The sequence below is a fragment of the Triticum dicoccoides genome, chromosome 4A (genome assembly GCF_002162155.2).
Source record: "Triticum dicoccoides isolate Atlit2015 ecotype Zavitan chromosome 4A, WEW_v2.0, whole genome shotgun sequence".
Classification (NCBI taxonomy): domain Eukaryota; kingdom Viridiplantae; phylum Streptophyta; class Magnoliopsida; order Poales; family Poaceae; genus Triticum; species Triticum dicoccoides.
The window spans coordinates 744,245,044-744,263,573 of NC_041386.1; the positions used below are offsets into that span (position 1 = coordinate 744,245,044).

General features: G+C 43.3%; 1 pseudogene; it reads left to right on the top strand.

Annotated features, from left to right (window-relative positions):
• Positions 1-18,530, top strand: part of LOC119284406 — a 21,725-nt pseudogene that overhangs the window by 2,224 nt on the left and 971 nt on the right.

The window sequence follows — 18,530 nt, forward strand, 5'->3', positions numbered from 1 at the left end:
CCTTCTCATCAACAGCATTTGGTCTAGGGTGCCCGGTGGCCTTACCAGTGAGGCTTCTACGTTTGACCCGGCACTAGTAGTCCAACCCTTTTCATCAGTGGCACAACAAATATTTAGCAATACTAGTCCAACCCATTTTCAACAAAATGCCTTTGGACATGTAACTTGCTTAAAAGCTAACCACATTATGATTGTATGTATAAATCGATGCAGAGGCCAATGGTTGATCCTCCTTTAAAAAAACTAAAAACATTTACACTTTGGTGCGTAAACGGGTCGCAGCAAGTCAAAACAACCTCACCACTTGGGGCAGAGGACATTCCTGCAAATTTATGTTTCTGTAAATACCTCTACCAGACCACCTGTAGCAACACACACTAGTAGAATAAGGGTCAAACGTGAAGCACATTAGTGCCGGTTTGTATTTGAGCCGGCACAAATGTATACATTAGTGCCGGTTCCAACAGCTAGCCGGGCCGCTCTCATTAGTACTGGTTCGTGGCTAACCTTTAGCACCGGTTCGTGCCACGAACCGGTACTAATGAGAGTGGTGGCGGGATGTTGTCAGTCTGGGCCCCCTCCAGCACCTTTAGTACCGGTTCTTGGCACGAACCGGTACTAAAGGCCCTCCTACATAAATCCTTCGTCCACCCGAGCTCGCTCTGTTCTTCCCCTTTCCCCTCTCCTCTCTGTTCTTCCCCTCTTCCTCTCGAGCTCATCACACATTTTGCCCAAAATTTGTCAAGATTTGAAGAGCCCCATCCATTCAAATGATCACAAAGGTTAGCAACTTTGTCCTTTCATCTCTCATTGCTAGATTAGCTCTTGCAATGCTTTATATAGTTATTAATTTGTGAGTTTAGTAATTTGGGAGGAAATATATATATGTGCTAGTATTTGATTTATATGCAATTTGAGGTTAAAATAACACTTAGTTTGCATATGTAGGTGTGGTTTACTTAGTGCCTTCTAAATCTCCGTCGTAACCACCGTCAATCGCCCGCACCGTCCCGTCGCCGGCACCACCTTCTGGTGAGCCTCTTGTTCATGAAATTTTATATAAAAAATTGATGTTTGTGTGATTTGGATATATAGTTACTCGTATAATAATTATCTTACCCGTACGTTATTTGTTATACATAGTGCCATGGTTTTGATATCTGTCCCCGTCGGCCCTAGTCCTTGTTATGATTCGGATGTGGTATATTCTCTTTTAAAACTATTTGTTGCATTTCGTGTTTATGACAAATTATGCCCATCAAGTTGACATAGATATTTTTATCTAGGAGGTATGTGAACCGGAAATTCCAACCGACCCTATTGTCAAGAGGTTAAATTTAGTTGAAAGAGAAAACGAGTACTTGAAAGAAAAATTGAAAAGAATTGAGGGGGAGAAGATGGAATTGGAGTTGCATGTTGCCGATGTCGTCGATGATCACAAGATCAAGAAGGAGAAAATGCGCTTGAAGATTAGAAAGATTAGAAAATATGCCATCGATAGTGAGGCTTGGTATCATTATGCTGTTGGATCAATTGTTACCTTAGTTGCAATCTTGATCGCATTTGTTGTTGCATTTAAATGCTTTAGCTAGAGATTTATTTGTTTGTTGCATTTAAGTGTTGTATGAACTTTATGTATGAACTTGTATTAATTTGGTCTATTCGGTGTTGTGTAATGAAGATGAGCCGGCAATGGATGTACGATGACCGATGCTCTCCCCAGCTCGTTGAGGGCGTGCATACTTTTCTGCTTGCGGCTGAGGCAAACAAGCGGGCGGATGGTTTTATGCCTTGTCCATGTGCTGGCTGTAAGAATGGTCGCAATTACTCTACGTCAAGAACCATTCACGTCCACCTGTTTGAGTCCGGTTTCATGCCCCACTATAATGTTTGGACCAAGCATGGAGAAAGAGGGGTTATGATGGAAGACAATGAAGAAGAAGAGGACGACGACAGCTATCCTGGCCATGGGTTCCCTGAATACGATGATACAACAATGGGGGAAGAAGCTGAGCCGGTAATGCGGGAAGAAGCTGAGCCGGTAATGCGGGAAGAAGCTGAAGAAGAGGCATCAGATGAGCCCGTTAATGATCTAGGTCGGGCCATTGCCGATGCAAAGAGAAACTGCGCAAGTGATTTGGAGAAGAAGAAGTTGCAGCGCATGTTAGAGGATCACAAAAAATTATTGTACCCGAATTGCGTAGGTGATAAGAAAAAGCTGGGCACCACACTGGAATTGCTGCAATGGAAGGCAGAGAATGGTGTATCTGACAAGGGATTTGGAAAGTTGCTGGTAACGATAAAGGATATGCTTCCAAAGGACAACGAATTGCCCGAGAGTACGTACGAAGCAAAGAAGGCTGTCTGCCCTCTAGGGTTAGAGGTGCAGAAGATACATGCATGCCCTAATGATTGCATCCTCTATCGCTGTGAGTACGAGGATTTGAACGCTTGCCCGGTATGTGGTGCATTGCGCTATAAGATCAGCCGCGATGAGCATGGTGATGTCGAGGGCGAGCGCCCCAGGAAGAAGATTCCTGCCAAGGTGATGTGGTATTCTCCTATAATACCACAGTTGAAACGTTTGTTCCAAAACAAAAAGCATGCAAAGGCGATGCGATGGCACAGAGAAGACCGTAAGAAAGACGGAAAGTTGAGAATACCCGCTGACGGGTCGCAGTGGAGAAAAATCGAAAGAAAGTACGGGAAGGAGTTTGCAGATGACGCAAGGAGCGTATGGTTTGGTCTAAGCGCAGATGGCATTAATCCTTTTGGGGAGCAGAGCAGCAACCATAGCACCTGCCCTGTGACTCTATGTTTGTATAACCTTCCTCCTTGGTTGTGCATGAAGCGGAAGTTCATTATGATGCCAGTGCTCATCCAAGGCCCTAAACAACCCGACAACGACATTGATGTGTACCTAAGGCCATTAGTTGAAGAACTCTTACAACTATGGAATGGAACAGGTGTACGTGCATGGAATGAGCACAAAGAGGAAGAATTTGACCTAAAGGCATTGCTGTTCGTGACCATCAATGATTGGCCTGCTCTCAGTAACCTTTCACGACAGACAAACAAGGGATACCACGGATGCACGCACTGTTTGGATGATACCGACAGTATATATTTGAAAAGTTGTAAGAAGAGTGTGTACCTGGGACATCGTCGATTTCTTCCGAGCAGGCATCCCGTAAGAAAGAAAGGCAAGCATTTCAAAGGTGAGGCGGATCACCGGACGAAGCCTCGCCACCGTACTGGTGCTGATGTACATGATATGGTCAAGGATTTGAAGGTGATATTTGGAAAGGGTCCTGGCGGACAACCTGTTCTAAAGGACGCTGATGGACGCGCACCCATGTGGAAGAAGAAATCTATATTTTGGGACCTTCCATATTGGAAAGACCTAGAGGTTCGCTCCGCAATCGACGTGATGCACGTGACGAAGAATCTTTGCGTGACCCTGCTTGGCTTCTTGGGCGTGTATGGAAAGACAAAAGATACACCTGAGGCCCGGGAGGACCAGCAACGTATGCACGGAAAAGACGGCATACATCAGGGTCATGCAAGCTACGCTCTTACCAAAGAAGAGAAGGAAATCTTCTTTAAATGCCTGCTCAGTATTAAGGTACCGTCTGGCTTCTCGTCAAATATAAAGGGAATAATAAACATGGCAGAGAAAAATTTCCAGAACCTAAAGTCTCATGACTGCCACGTGATTATGACGCAACTGCTTCCGGTTGCATTGAGGGGGCTTCTACCGGAAAACGTTTGATTAGCCATTGTGAAGCTATGTGCATTTCTCAATGCAATCTCTCAGAAGGTAATCGATCCAGAAATCATACCAAGGTTACAGAATGATTTGGTGCAATGTCTTGTCAGTTTCGAGTTGGTGTTCCCACCATCCTTCTTCAACATCATGACACACGTCCTAGTTCACCTGTGCGAAGAGATTAACGTTTTGGGTCTTGTATTTCTACACAATATGTTCCCCTTTGAGAGGTTCATGGGAGTCTTAAAGAAATATGTTCATAACCTTGCTAGGCCAGAAGGAAGCATCTCCAAGGGCCATCAAAATGAGGAGGTCATTGAGTTTTGTATTGACTTTATTCCTGACCTTAAGCCGATTGGTGTTCCTGAATCGCGGCATAAGGGCAGACTGGATGGAAAAGGCACGCTAGGAGGGGAACAAATAATATGTATGGACGGACATTCTCTCACTGAAGCACACTACACAGTTCTACAGAATTCCACCTTGGTGGCTCCGTATATGGATGAACACAAGAATTTGCTACGCTCCAAACACCCGGAGCGGTCTGATGACTGAATTACACGTGAACAAACCAGGAGTTTCGCCAGCTGGTTGCAGACACGTACCATGCATGACACCTCTATTGAAGATGACATGTACTTGCTGTCCCAGTTACCATATTCGAATATAATGACTTTCAAAGGGTACGAGATAAATGGTAATACATTTTACACGATCGCCCAAGATAAGAAGAGCACCAACCAAAACAGTGGTGTCCGCTTTGATGCAGAAACCAAGACGGGAAAGGAAACATATTATGGTTATATACAGGACATATGGGAACTTGACTATCGACGTGGTTTAAAGGTCCCTTTGTTTCGGTGCAAATGGGTCAATATGACACGAGGCGGGGTAACGGAAGACCCGCAGTACGGAATGACAAAAGTGGATCTCAACAATCTTGCGTATGCAGACGAACCATTCGTCCTAGCCAATGATGTGGCACAGGTTTTCTATGTGAAGGACATGTCTACCAAGCCAAGAAAAAGAAAAGATAAGGAAGCGAATGCATCGTACGATGAGCCAAAGCGGCACATAGTTCTTTCTGGGAAGAGAAACATAGTGGGAGTGGATGACAAGACAGACAAGTCAGAAGATTATGAAAAGTTTGATGAAATTGCTCCATTCACAGTGAATATTGACCCGAGCATCCCATTAAATGATGAAGATTTTCCATGGTTACGGCACAAAGGGACACACACGAAGAAAAAGTTTCACACCCAAAGATCTGGGATGTGATCGGCTTCACTAGCTATCATCACTTTCTTCTGTGTTTCGCACCGAGAGGGGAATCTCTGTAATAGTTAGGGTAGTTATGTGTTTTGGCATTTGAAACGCGAAGAAATTTTATGTGCAAACAAATTCACACTAATTTCAAATAATTCAAAATTTAAACTATTCAAATTTGAAAACTACGGGCACTAACAGAAAAAATAGCAGAAAAGAAAAAAAACTATAGCTGAAAAGAAAAAAACTATATAAAAAAACTACTCAAAAAAAATAGAAGAAAATAAATATAGCAGAAAAGAAAAAACTACTCAGAAATAAATAGAAGAAAAAATAAAGCAGAAAAGAAAAAAAAATTATATTTGCTATTTTTCAATCATTTACAAAATGCCCGTGAAATTGAAAATCACTACAAAATAAACTCTGAAAATGTTGAATTTTGGCAAACTAGATGAAAAACTACTCACAAATAAATAGAAGAAAATAAATATAACAGAAAATAAAAAACTATACAAAAAACTACGCAAAAATAAATAGAAGAAAATAAAGCAGAAAAGAAAAAAACTATAAAAAAATTGGGGCACTGCCCTGTGGGCCTGATAGGCCACAGGTGTGTAATTACAGGCCTTAAAGGCCCAGTAGGCTCACAGGGCAGCGCGCAGAGTTTAGGCCCACAAGCCTGCTAGCTACATAGAGGAGTTCGAACTGGTAGCCGTGACTGGGTTTATAAACCAGTGCGGCTGCCCTTCGCCCGGCGAGGTGGGACTAAACTTTGGGGTGGCAGCGCGACTCCTTTAATACCGGGTGGTGGCACAAACCGGTACTAAAGGGGGGGCCTTTAGTACCGGTTTGTGTCACCACCCGGTACTAAAGGGGGTCGCTTCCCGCCGCTTGGCCTGGCTAAAACAGGCCTTTAGTACCGGTTGATGGCTCCAACCGGTACTAAAGGTGCCTTCTATATATACAACAGCTACGAAAATTTCAGTTTCCCTCTCTGTTTGTTCCTCTGTTTCCGTCTCCGTCGCTGTCGCCGCCGCCCTCGATCGTCCCCGTCGCCGCTCGTCTCCGTCGCCGCCCCCGTCCCCGTCGCCGCCCTCATCTCCGTCGCCGCCCCGGGCCCGTCCCCGTCGCGCCGTCCCCATCCCCGTCGCGCCGTCCCCGCCGTCGCCGCCCCGGCTGTCGCCTCGCCGTCGCCGTCGCCCGCTGTGAGCTCTCCCTCTCTAACCCCTCTCCCTCGCCCCCGGCGGCCACCATGGGCGCCGCCCCTCCCCGAGCCCATACACACACACACACAAGCATGCATGAACACACACACACATGTACATATGTATTTTGTATGTTTAATTAGTTTAGATTATTTAGTGTTTAATTAGTATATACGTATTTTGTATGTTTAATTAGTTTAGATTATTTAGATTATTATTTTTTCACTATTATATATGTATGAATGCATGTTAGATGGATATAATTAGTGTTTAATTAGTATGGGTATAATTAGTATGGATATAATGTTGTTTTTCAGTTTTTTAATGGATGTATAGAAGTTGTGTTTTCTGTTTTTAGTGTTAGATGCTTAATTAGTATGAAATAGTATATAGATTTTTGAAATAGTAGAAATGTTAGAAATTTTAGTTATCAAAATCCAATCATTAAAAAAATATTACTTTTTGCGGGCATATAGCTAGTATTTGTTCTCGACGATGCCCGGCCCGCATCCTCGCCGTCGACCCGTCCGCGACGACGTCCAGCCGACCCATGTCCGGGAGTGGGCTCCGCCGGGCTGGCACTGGGAGGTGCTGCCTGGAGGGGCGCGCTGCTTAATGAGGAACCCGGCCCCGGGTCCTGTCGTCGACCCTGATCTCGTTTGGTGGCGTTCGCGTGGGCCAGTTTCGGTGCGGAGGGACCCGGCCCCGCCGGAGGTGGTACGTCGCCGTGTCAGGGAGGAGGACGAGCACGTCCATCTCTACATGGTTGCGTTAGAGGGCGGCAGGTTCTCCAATACCTGGCAGTATGTTCGGGGATCTCACTTCAGCTATGATCCTATGAGGGTTCCTTCTCTTTGGGTGTCCACCGCTCGCGCCGCAGGAACCGCGAGTGTCCTAGATTCTTCTGTAGTATTCGATCTTTAATTAGCTAGCCAGTGATGTACTATTCAATATTATATATTATTCGAGACGATGTATTCGAGATTATATGTATTATTCTAGACGAAGTATTCGAGATTATATCTATTATTCGAGACGATGTAATTTGAATACTAAATTGTTTTATATTTCTTTTGAATTAGTTAAATAAAAGCTATGGCAGACAATACCGACAGAGAGGGAGAACAGACCATGTTCGATATGATACGCGGGCCAGATGATGATCAGAATGAAGAAGATTATGACGGCTCCGAATTTCTAAACAACACCGGAGAGGGTGATATGATATTCGATCGCGACGACCGAATTGATGAAGTCATGAACTATGATTATGACGATGACGAAGAACATGTTGATCCTGAAACAACAAAGACCGGCGAGGTATATATATTTATATAAGCAGGTATCTGGTGATCATCACATGTCTTAAATGACTTGAAGATATATTAACGAATCGATCTTTGTTCTTTCAGCCATCCGGATCGAACAAATCTTCAGGAAAAAGGACGAAACGAGGCCCGAACAAAAAGTTGAAGGAGGGCGTAAAGTACAATATCGAGGCAGTCAGACCTAATGGCGAACCATTAGCGCCTAAGAAGATTGCGGACAAGTTCATTCGTCAGTGCGGAGTTCTTGTGAAGGACCAACTCCCGATCTCCCTTCAAGAATGAAGAGAGCCAGCAAAAGGCAAAAGACAAAAAGGCAAAGAGGACGCTGCTCCACGTCCAGATGTTACTTTTGTCGACAAGAATCAAAAAGATCTGCTTTGGGATACTCTCATGGAACATTTCACCCTACCAGATCATTTCACAGAAGCAGATGTGCAGAAAGTCAAGGACGCTGCTCTTAGGAAGATGGCGGTTGCATTCAAGAACCACAAGAATCGTGAATGGGACAAGTACGTCAAGGGAGGAAGGAAGACTCCAGTATTCGAGGGAACACTAGAGAACCAACGTGCTCATTGGGACGATTTCGTGAAATTCAAGGATTCGGAATTAGCTAAGGAACGGTCGAGAATAAACAAGAAGAATGCCGGAAAAAAGGATAAGTTCCATAAGCTGGGGCCAGGTGGCTATGCGGTGGCAATGCCTAAGTGGGATAAGTCTGAGAAAGAGATGGAGGATGCAGGTGCCACTCCGGTTACTAAGAGCTGGCCCCCCAGGGTCAGGACTTGGTTCTATGCGCATGGGGGGGGGGAGTTGGACCCGAAGACAGGCAATGTTTCGACGAGGGCAAGTCTGAAGGGAGCCGACGATGTGATACTTGTTGCAATAGAAGAGGCACGATCGGGAATGTTCCAGCCCAACAGAGAGAACGACGAGCTTACGCGTGCCCTGGGAAATCCTGAACACTCGGGAAGAACACGAGGCAAGGGCGCTATTCCGTGGTATGAGGGGTTTTCAGACTGGAACAACGACTACAGAACCCATGCGAGAAAGAAGATTGCGGAGGAGAAGAAGAGGAAGATGGAGGAGGAGCAGAGGAAGCGGGACTATGAACGCCTTCAAGGCCTAGAAGCAAGTCAAGCGGAATTGGTAGTCAAATTCCAGCGGCAGCAGGAGCAGATCGACTCACTTACCCAGCAAAGGGGGTCTCAGCACCTCCAGCAGCTAGCGAATGATCCAGCATTGGATAGCACCGCCCCATCCATGCCGAGAAGCAGCGTGAGTTCCGCCCCGGACGATGCAATGCTGGGTAGATACCCCGTGGATGACATCACGGAGAACACTGGCTGCGAGCTACACGTCAAAATGAAGAACATATCCATGAAGGTGGCGGACGCCGTTGCTTTTACAAATCCCCCCGAGGCAACCCTCCATTGCAATCCGATTCCAGCGGGCTATGCTCGTGTCTTGGTTGATGAGGTGGTGGACCCATATTCGGAGCTAGAGCTTGACTATCCTGGAGGTGACGACGAGCGCTTTCTCGGAGACACCAAACATCATATCATCCTATGGAAAAAGGATTGCATCATCTTTCGAAGGCCACCGACACCGCGTCAGCCGACTCCTCATCGAAGTCCGCCACCGAGTCAGCAGTCTCCCGCTCCTGCAAGTCCACCAAGTCCGGCAAAGTGTCAGGCCACTCCTCCTCCTCCAAGTCTGCCACAGCGTCAGACGTCCACTCCTCCTCCAAGTCCGGCACAACCTCAGGCCACTCCTCCTCCAAGTACGGCACAGCTTCAGGCGGCCACTCCTCCTCGTCCAACTCAGCCCCGTCAGCCGTCTCCGCCGCCTCAGCAATCACAGAAGAGACACCCCGCAGCTATGGTGCGTAGCGGTACGAGTCGAGGTAGTACAGGAAGTACAGGCGGAGGCAAGCGATATAAATATGGTCCAAGCCTCACGCCTCTTCCGCAGAGGGCTTATGACAGGTCCGAGGCGGAAATCGCAGCCATATCGAAGTCCGAGGCGGAAGCCCATTTTGCACCGAAACCGCCACCGCCGCCAAGGGAGAAAGTGCCTGAGGAAACGATTGACCACTTCATTCGTATGGCTCAACCACCAGCTCCCAAGCCTGTTGACACAGACTATGAGCGCCACATCAGGAAGTTAAATCGAGCACGTCTACGTAAGGAGGCGAGCTCGGGATCGAGCAAACAAGAAGCAGCTGTCAAAAAATGTGGGAAAACCATTCCCCAGGTGGGAGAACAGGCGGCGCAATCGATCCCCTCGCTTGTTGTGACAACAACACGTGACAGTACGCGCGCCCAATATTATTGTGGGCAAACAGTTTACGTTCCTGAGGTGGGCAATGTGGTAATAACGGAGGAGCATATAATGCATGCTGAAGTTCTCAGAATCACTGTTGGACAACTCCTCGAGATCGAGCCCATGCCTGTGCTTAGAGAGGATGAAATAAAACGGAAATATGTCCGGGGCCAACCTTTGGTCGAGCCAGACAAGGTCAAGAACCTCCCAACGAGAATGTATGAATTGCATGAATGGTACATGAACATTACCAAGATTTCCGATCGATTGTCCCTCATGGTGAATGTCAAGAAGGAGCATTACTACCATGAGAAAGCTGTGTCCGTTGAGTATTCTGAACTGTTTCAGTTATACAATCAAGACGCACTCGACAAATTTATCGTCAGTTGCTATTGTCTGTAAGTGATTTCTTTCTGTAATTTAAGTCTCAAGCTAGCTGTAGTGATCCTTTTGATCAATCATTACCTGTAATTATCCTCGCTATATTCTTTTCTGTGGTATTATATGCAGGATGAAGATGTATGAAATGAGAAAAGGTGGACGCTATGGCATTGGGTTCATTGACCCAAACACCGTTAATGAATACACATGGAAAATAAATGCACGTCATGCAAAGGCCGTAGAGGACAGCATGCTAGAGTTCTTGAAGCGCCTCAAATACAATGAAGATATACTACTTCCTAACAACTTCCAGTGAGTCACACTGTCTTGTACTACAAATTCTCTGTTTTTGCCTACTAGCTAGCTACATGTTTTTGCTTACATATTCCCGCTTAATTAAGACATGCAAACGTGTGTGTATGCAGATTTCACTGGGTCTTGTGTATCATTAAAGTTGACGCCGGAACAGTTGAAATACTGGACTCACTACTCAAAGAAAAAACTGACTATAACATCTTGTTTGGGATAGTCAACAGGTAATTTCAATCATTATTAACTATATATCTCGGCCTATTTAGTTCGTCATTTCATGATATGAACTATTTAATAACCCCTTTATTTATTTTCTTTGTCGGCGGGCAGGGCTTGGGCAAGGTTCATCAGCGTCACGGAAGGCGAATGGAAAAAAAAAGCTTCAATGGGGAAGACCCAAGGTAAGTAATTAAGTAGTACTAGCTAGCTAGCTAGCTGCCATCTCTTTAATTATCATGCTTGATTAATTATTATCTGATCAAATTTCATTCTCGTAAAGGCCCTGAAGCAGGTGCAGGGGACTGATCTGTGTGCATTCTGCATTTGCGAGAACATTCACATGATGGCGTCCGAAAGGAGCAGATCTCAAAGACAGGAATGGATACGCTTGTCAAAACACTATTCACAATTTTTAACCATTATCGATATCTAGTCACACAACTAATACACATGCATATTGATCTCCTTCTTAACAGTTCAGAGAGGTGCGGGCGAAGCTCCTAGAAACGGAGCGCGTAGAAGCACTTCAAGAGGAAATAGCGGGATTTTTGCTCGACCAGGTCATAAATCCGAAGGGAGAATACAATTACCCGCTACCGCCCTCATGAAAACCACTTCCAATTGTCATCGTGCTCCCAAGGCACCAATTAGGCTAATGCCACTGGCTCCGAAGGCAACATGCATATGTAGGAGAAATTGTATATAGCTATACATGTGTGTATGCGTGAATTAATTAATATGATGGTTTGTGAGACATTGATGATATATATATGCATGATTGGTTCTACTAGAAATTATATATATATATATGTGCATAACGTGTACAATGTGTAATATCGTAAAATACCAGCAAACGGAAAAGAATTAAAATGGAAACATAAAATTAAATGAAAAAAAATCATAAAACTAAAAACCCCCCAAACCTTATAGTACCGGTTGGTCTTACCAACCGGTACTAAAGGGCTCCAGGCCCCTGGAGCTGGCTCGTGCCACGTGGTTTCCCTTTAGCACCGGTTCGTGCTGAACCGGTACTAAAGGGGGGGCCTTTAGTGCCCACACTTTAGTGCCGGTTATGGAACCGGCACTAAAGGGCCTTACGAACCGGTGCTATTGCCCGGTTCTGCACTAGTGACACCTTTGGAATTCTCATCCAATGCTTACAAGAATCCTATCCTGCTTTTTTTTAAAAGTTTAACCTCTTAGTTTTTAGATAAACTGGAACGACTACCAACAATATCTAAATCTTAAATCCTAATGTTAAATGATAGAGAAAAAACGGAAAATCATGATGTTTTTTAACTGTATTTCTCTCTCTATTTATTCTAATCAAGTTGAAATCAACCCCTTACACAAGAGGCGTGAGTATAAAAGCTAATAATATGTCAAACACATACAATATCTTCCCTTATTTGCAACACAGAGACAAAATTACATGTGAAAACAAGCATCGATCCTCTCTTTTAGCAACATCCTATTATGAAACCCATCATCATCTACATCATCATTTTAGGTACTTGCCCTTGATCCCGCGTTCCATCAATATTAAGTCCTGCTTTGTTTCGACACGGGCTGGATTTTATTGGCTTAAAATGGAGCATAAGAAAAATGCAAACACAATGAGCACAACCCGTCATCTGCATAATTAGGATGCACACAATCAATATTAGCACACGTACAAAAACACGATGATAAATAGCAAAGTCATATAAGACCAAAGCTATTTGTAGGCGAGAAAAAAATGTAAAACCCCAAACAATTAGATCCGTGATCGGTAAACTATAACAATGATCATATCCGCACCAACCATCTCATGACATCACATAGATAAAAAATTGCGAGACAATTTCACTTCTTGGCCTCTGCACCAACTATGGATGTACACAACGTTTTTAGCATGAGTACCAAGTTAAGCATGCTCCTGAAGATTTTTTTTAATGAGTACCAAGATTTTATCTTGATGAATGATCACACTACACATCAAACTTGATTTCTCAATAAATGGGAAAAAAAACTGCACATCACCAAGTTGTTCTTGATCCCCAATAAATGGTCTTCGCTTGTGTGGCATCTCATGTAAAGACCGCTTGTTACGGATATAACTATCGAGACCGCAGTAAGTGGTGTTGACAACACACTGACTTCAATTTAGTGGTGCTTTTAAGTACCAGTCTTGAGCTCTAGGGTGAATACCAGAGGTCTAACCCTAATTGGTTATACATATCTGGCAATGGCGATATTTTTCTGTGTCATTACCTTATTGAAGGCATTTCTCGAATTTGCTTGGATTTGATCTTCATGGTAAAAACTCAAGATCTGACCGACAGTGGTTGGATCTGGCGATAGCAACGCTTGGGCGTCCATCCATTTCATTCATGCGAATATGGTCATTGTTTTTCATCACTTTGATTTTTTTATTCAACCTAGGCATACCTTTAGTCTTGTATTACTTTGTTATTACCCAGTGCAATTTTTTATGTGTGTGCCTTGGTGTTGGCTATATGAATCTCAGTTATGTAGACGCCGGACGTTTGCTCATTATGTTTGTATCGTCTCAGTTCTTCAAACCTCCCCTTATGGGCGAGCTCTTAGGTCATCCAGCTTCACCGCTTTATACCTCGTCTCGGATTTGTTGACCTTTACCATCCACTTTGTTAGTAGGTCGGTCCAAATTGTTTCTTTTCATATATTTTTTGAATTTCTCGAGACCATGCAACTGACATACATATAAACAACTGGCCTTCCTCATACTTTCTAAATAGGTTAGTTCGAAATAAAGTCAAAGCATAGACGTTTGAGACGTATCACCCCTATCGGCCTGGTCGGAGCCCCATGTGGCCGTTGCCCCCTTCTCGCTTGCCAATGAGTAAAACCCAGTCTCCCCATTTCCTTCTCGGCTGGTAATGAGATCGACACCATGAAGGTGTTTGACAACGAATTGCTTGAAGCTACATCTGATGTTCTAACTTTTACAAATTCAGTTGGGGTTTGCTGGATCGAAGAGATAATGGAGAGAGAAGAAGTGGTTGTGCCCATGAGAAGATATTTCTAGGTTGATGGTTTGACCACAAAACACAGCAAAGCCTATATATATATCTCGCCGGTTACGAGATACGACCTCGCTTGCGTGGGCTAGGCTGAGTAGTAGGGCTGTCATTGTTTTCTTGGAGCTGGGTTCCCTCCACTCTTCTTTTTTTACTTTAATTTCATATATGTTCTGTTTTAGGTTTTTCTTTATTCTAGGGAGGTAAAATACATAGTATTTTTCAAGAGTTATATGAAACATTCTTTAGATATGTGGTATTTTTAAAACTATAGTGCGCGAACATTTATTTAATAGTGAGAAGTTCTTAAAATAGCACAATTTTATTATAAAAACTATATGAACATTTTACATGCTTCTTTCCTATGAAATATAAACCATTTTGAAAAATACATACTTTTTTTAATACATGATGGTTGAAAATATATAATAAACATATTAATACATGTTGGACATTTTACAAATACACGGACTATTTTCAAATGCACGTACAATAATTAAACTACACGATGTTTATTTGGAAATACCAGATGAACATATTTTCATTACGCATTGAGCATTTTTTAATTGATGATGAACATTTAATTATACATGCTGATATTTATTAAATACATGATGAACATGTTTGTAAATACGCAATGAATAATGTTCCATATGTGATGAACAATTTTAAATACACCATGAACATTTGTTGAATAAATGATGAATTTTTAATACACAATCAAAAAAAATTATATACAGGATGAACCTTTTAAAATACATGTTGATTACTCCATCCGTTCCTAAATATTTGTCTTTCTAGAGATTTCAACAAGTGACTACATACGGAGCAAAATGAGGGAATCCACACTCTAAAATTTGTCTATATACATCCGTATGTGGTAGCCCATTTGAAATCTCTAAAAATACAAATATTTAGGAACAGAGGGAGCATGTTTTAATATGTGATGTATATTTTTAAAATACAAGACGAATATTTTCATTGCACATTGGTTATTTTTATAATTCATGATGAACATTTAATAATACATGATTAATATTTATTACTTACATGAAGATCATTTGTCAATACATGATGAACATGCTTGTAAATATGTAACGAATCAATCTTTTTATATACATGGTGAACATTTAGAAATACATGTTGATTTTTATAAAATACACATTTAATATTTATTAACTATATGATCAACCTCTTTGAAATACACGATGCATATTTCTAAAAACACACATTGACTTCTACACATACGATGAACATTTTAACAAATAATGTTATACTACATTCTGAATACGAAAGAGAATTGTTTGGAAATAACACATACATTTTTTATATTCACGGAAATTTCTTGGGCATACGAGAACATTGTTATTAAATACAATAATATTTGTTTTTGATTTGATAACTTTTTTTGTTATATGAGAACAATGTTTTTAAAATAATGAGCATTTTAAAATACAAGAAATTTGCAAATTCACATGAATATGTTTATATCCGCGAATCCTTTTTGAAATATATAGATATTATATTTTTAAAACACTTGATATTTGTGTATTTTACCAGAAAATAATATAAAGAAAACAAAAATGTAAAAAGAAGATTAGGCGCCGCTGGGCCATAACGAATTGGCACGCACGGTAGGCGACTGGGCCCCCATCGGAAATCCCATGGCGACTCCCCACCCTGCCGCCGCCGCCATTGGCTGCTGCGCGGCCATGCTCTCCTGCGAGATCGCGCGCTGCGCCTCGCACGACGCTCCCGCCACGCCTGCAAGGACGAGGCCCATGTCGCCGCCGACCTCAGTAGGCTCCTAACCGGGTCCTCCAATCTTGCCGCCAGAGCCGGCTCCGGCCTTTTCTCGCGGCGGCGCGAGCCCTCCACGCGAATGGCCGGGAGAAGCTCGCCACCAGCAGCAGCTCATCAGAGAAATCGAAAGGCGACATGAAGCACAGGAAGAATAAGTGGTCGGGGTGCGTAGAGAATATGTTCCTCGCGTGGACTCTGGAGTGGTTACAGATTGGATTCTGTACTGTCGCTGTTGTTTGATCAAATGGATAACAGATATCCCAAATTGGCGAGGAGGTAAGTTCAAATAGATCAATCTCCTCCTCGCTAATTCACTGTTATCCATAACGGACTCCAAGGAGATTGCCTGAAGTTCACAAGGTATGAATTAACGAAGCACTGCGCACGTTTTTGTTACTTACTCCCTCCGTTCCAAAATAGATGACTCAACTTTGTACTACCTTTAGTACAAAATTGAGTCATCTATTTTGGAACGGAGGGAGATATTCAGTAGATTTCGGAAGCATCTTTCTTGAACAAATAGCCAGTCATTTCTCTGTATAAATGCTTATCCTTAATCCTGCTAGGGAACACTTTGGGGCAGATCAAATGGCCATAAGGCGGCGAGCACTTCCAATAATAACAAGTGTATTTGAGATCCATGGTGCTGTTGAAATTGATACACCCTCATGGGCAAATATGGTGAAGACTGGTATCTCACCTTGCTGTGCTGATCAGGTACATGCAGTTTCAGTGTCCTTTTATAACTAACTAATGTTAGCGCAAGTGTTTTGGTTTTGCTGAAAATCCCAAATTGTGTTTGATTTGACATGTGCTCGTTCTGTATATAAATTATATTCACACAAGTTTAACTGTACAAATTACAAGAATGAGTGACGGATTCAGCAGTACCGCATACATATGCATTACAAGAATCAATAATGGATGCAGTCTGTTTATTTAGCCCTCGAGAAGGCGATGCAGACTTGATGAAACAATCCCCACTTAATTATACAATACGTACCAGATGATTTGTTGGTCAATCAAAAGATAATGTGACATATGGCATCGTGAAGAATGGGACATCATCACCAAGTCTTTCCCACAAAATAATCTCGCCAGTAGAATTGTCATCACAACTCATATATGCATCGTCAAGATGCAGAGGCCTGGGGTTTATCTTTCTTTTCAAAAACAAAAAACTCATATTGCTTCTCTACCAGGATAATAGTAAGCTCTGCATCAGAATGAATCCTATTATGGGCTCCCGAATTGGAAAGATGGCTCTACGGATCTACTGTGGGAAATTTCGTTGCTTGGATGAAGCCTGACACAGTTGGACAAGGCTTTAACTGTGACCATCCTATTGTGAGCATGTGTGGTGGTGTTCCGTTAGCACTACTTTGCATGTTTTCAGCAATGGTAATGGTCCTTCGAGAGCAACAAGAACAACTAGGGGTACATGTAAAGGCAAGTGATGTGCAAGATATGATTGAGAAGCAAGTTAAGCAAAATGGAATTCAGAACACTCCAGGGTTTCAACCGTTGGTACAGAGTTTGCAGCTTGACTACACCAATCTTCCTCACCATATGTTGAAGACATGCTTGTTATACTGCAGTGTATACCCAGAGAATCACCCTTTTCGCAAGAATGATTTGGTCATGCGATGGGTCGCTGAAGGGTTTACTTATAAAGTGGATGAAGCAGAAGAATATTTTGAAGAGCTTGGTGAGAGAGGTTTATTGATGCAGCATAATCGTGACAGTGCCTACCAATTGAATCCGATGATGCGAAATTTCCTTAGATGGAAATCACATGAAGATAATTTCATTACTTACAGTTCCGACATCACATGGGCATATCCCTATCGAATCCATCGGTTATGTATTGACAAGCATCCAGGTGATGATGGTGCACCGGAGGGGGTGGATCCCTTCTCTGGATTGGATTGGCCTCAGATTCGATCTCTTGTTGTTTTTAAAGATGCTGAGAGACTACCCATTGAGAAATTGGAACGTGTGCGAGTGTTGGATCTTCAGTTTGAAAAGGGTCTTGGGAATCATCATGTGATGGATATCTGTGGACTGCTCCGTGTGAAGCACCTATTCGTTGTAAATGGATTGGGAATTAGTGAGCTACCACTAGAAATAGCGAGGCAGCACTATCTCGAGACTCTGGATGTAAGCGGTACGCGGATTAGAGAGCTACCCCGTGAGATTGGGAGACTTAAGAAGTTGAAGAATCTATATGTGAGTTTTAACCGGAGGATCACGGAGTTGCCCAGAGAGATGGGAGACCTGCATCATTTAGAGATATTGTGCATGAGTGGAACAGATATCACAGAGCTGCCTAGGGAGATCATCGGGGGATTGAAGAAGTTAAAGACTCTGGACGTGAGCTACAACAAAGGGCTGAGGGAGCTGCCGAGGGAGATCTGGGACCTACAACATTTAGAGACTCTGGACCTCAGCGGTATCGAAAGGATGGCAAATCCACCACGGGAGATCGGGAAATTGCAGCATTTGAAAACCCTGAAGGCGCGTTGTACACGGATCACAAAGCTGAAGTGAGATCGGTAACCTCCATAACTTAGAGACTCTTGACCTGATGCGCAGCCGCAGGCTCACAGAGCTGCCTCGTGAGATCGGGAATCTGCAGAATCTGGAACGACTGCTCTTGAGTTCTACAGCGGTGGTAAAGCTACCAAGGGAAATTGGGGGGCTGAAGAAGCTGGAGTTTTTGGATTTAGAAGATATAGTCGGCCGTGCACGTGCACTACCCTGGGAAGCTAGTCAGCTTCCGAAATTGGAGGGAGTGCCCAAGTGGGTCCGCCAAGCTTGGAAGAATAGTGATCTTGTGTCTTGTGTGTTAGCCAAGGAGATCCTGTCCATTGAAATGCTTCGT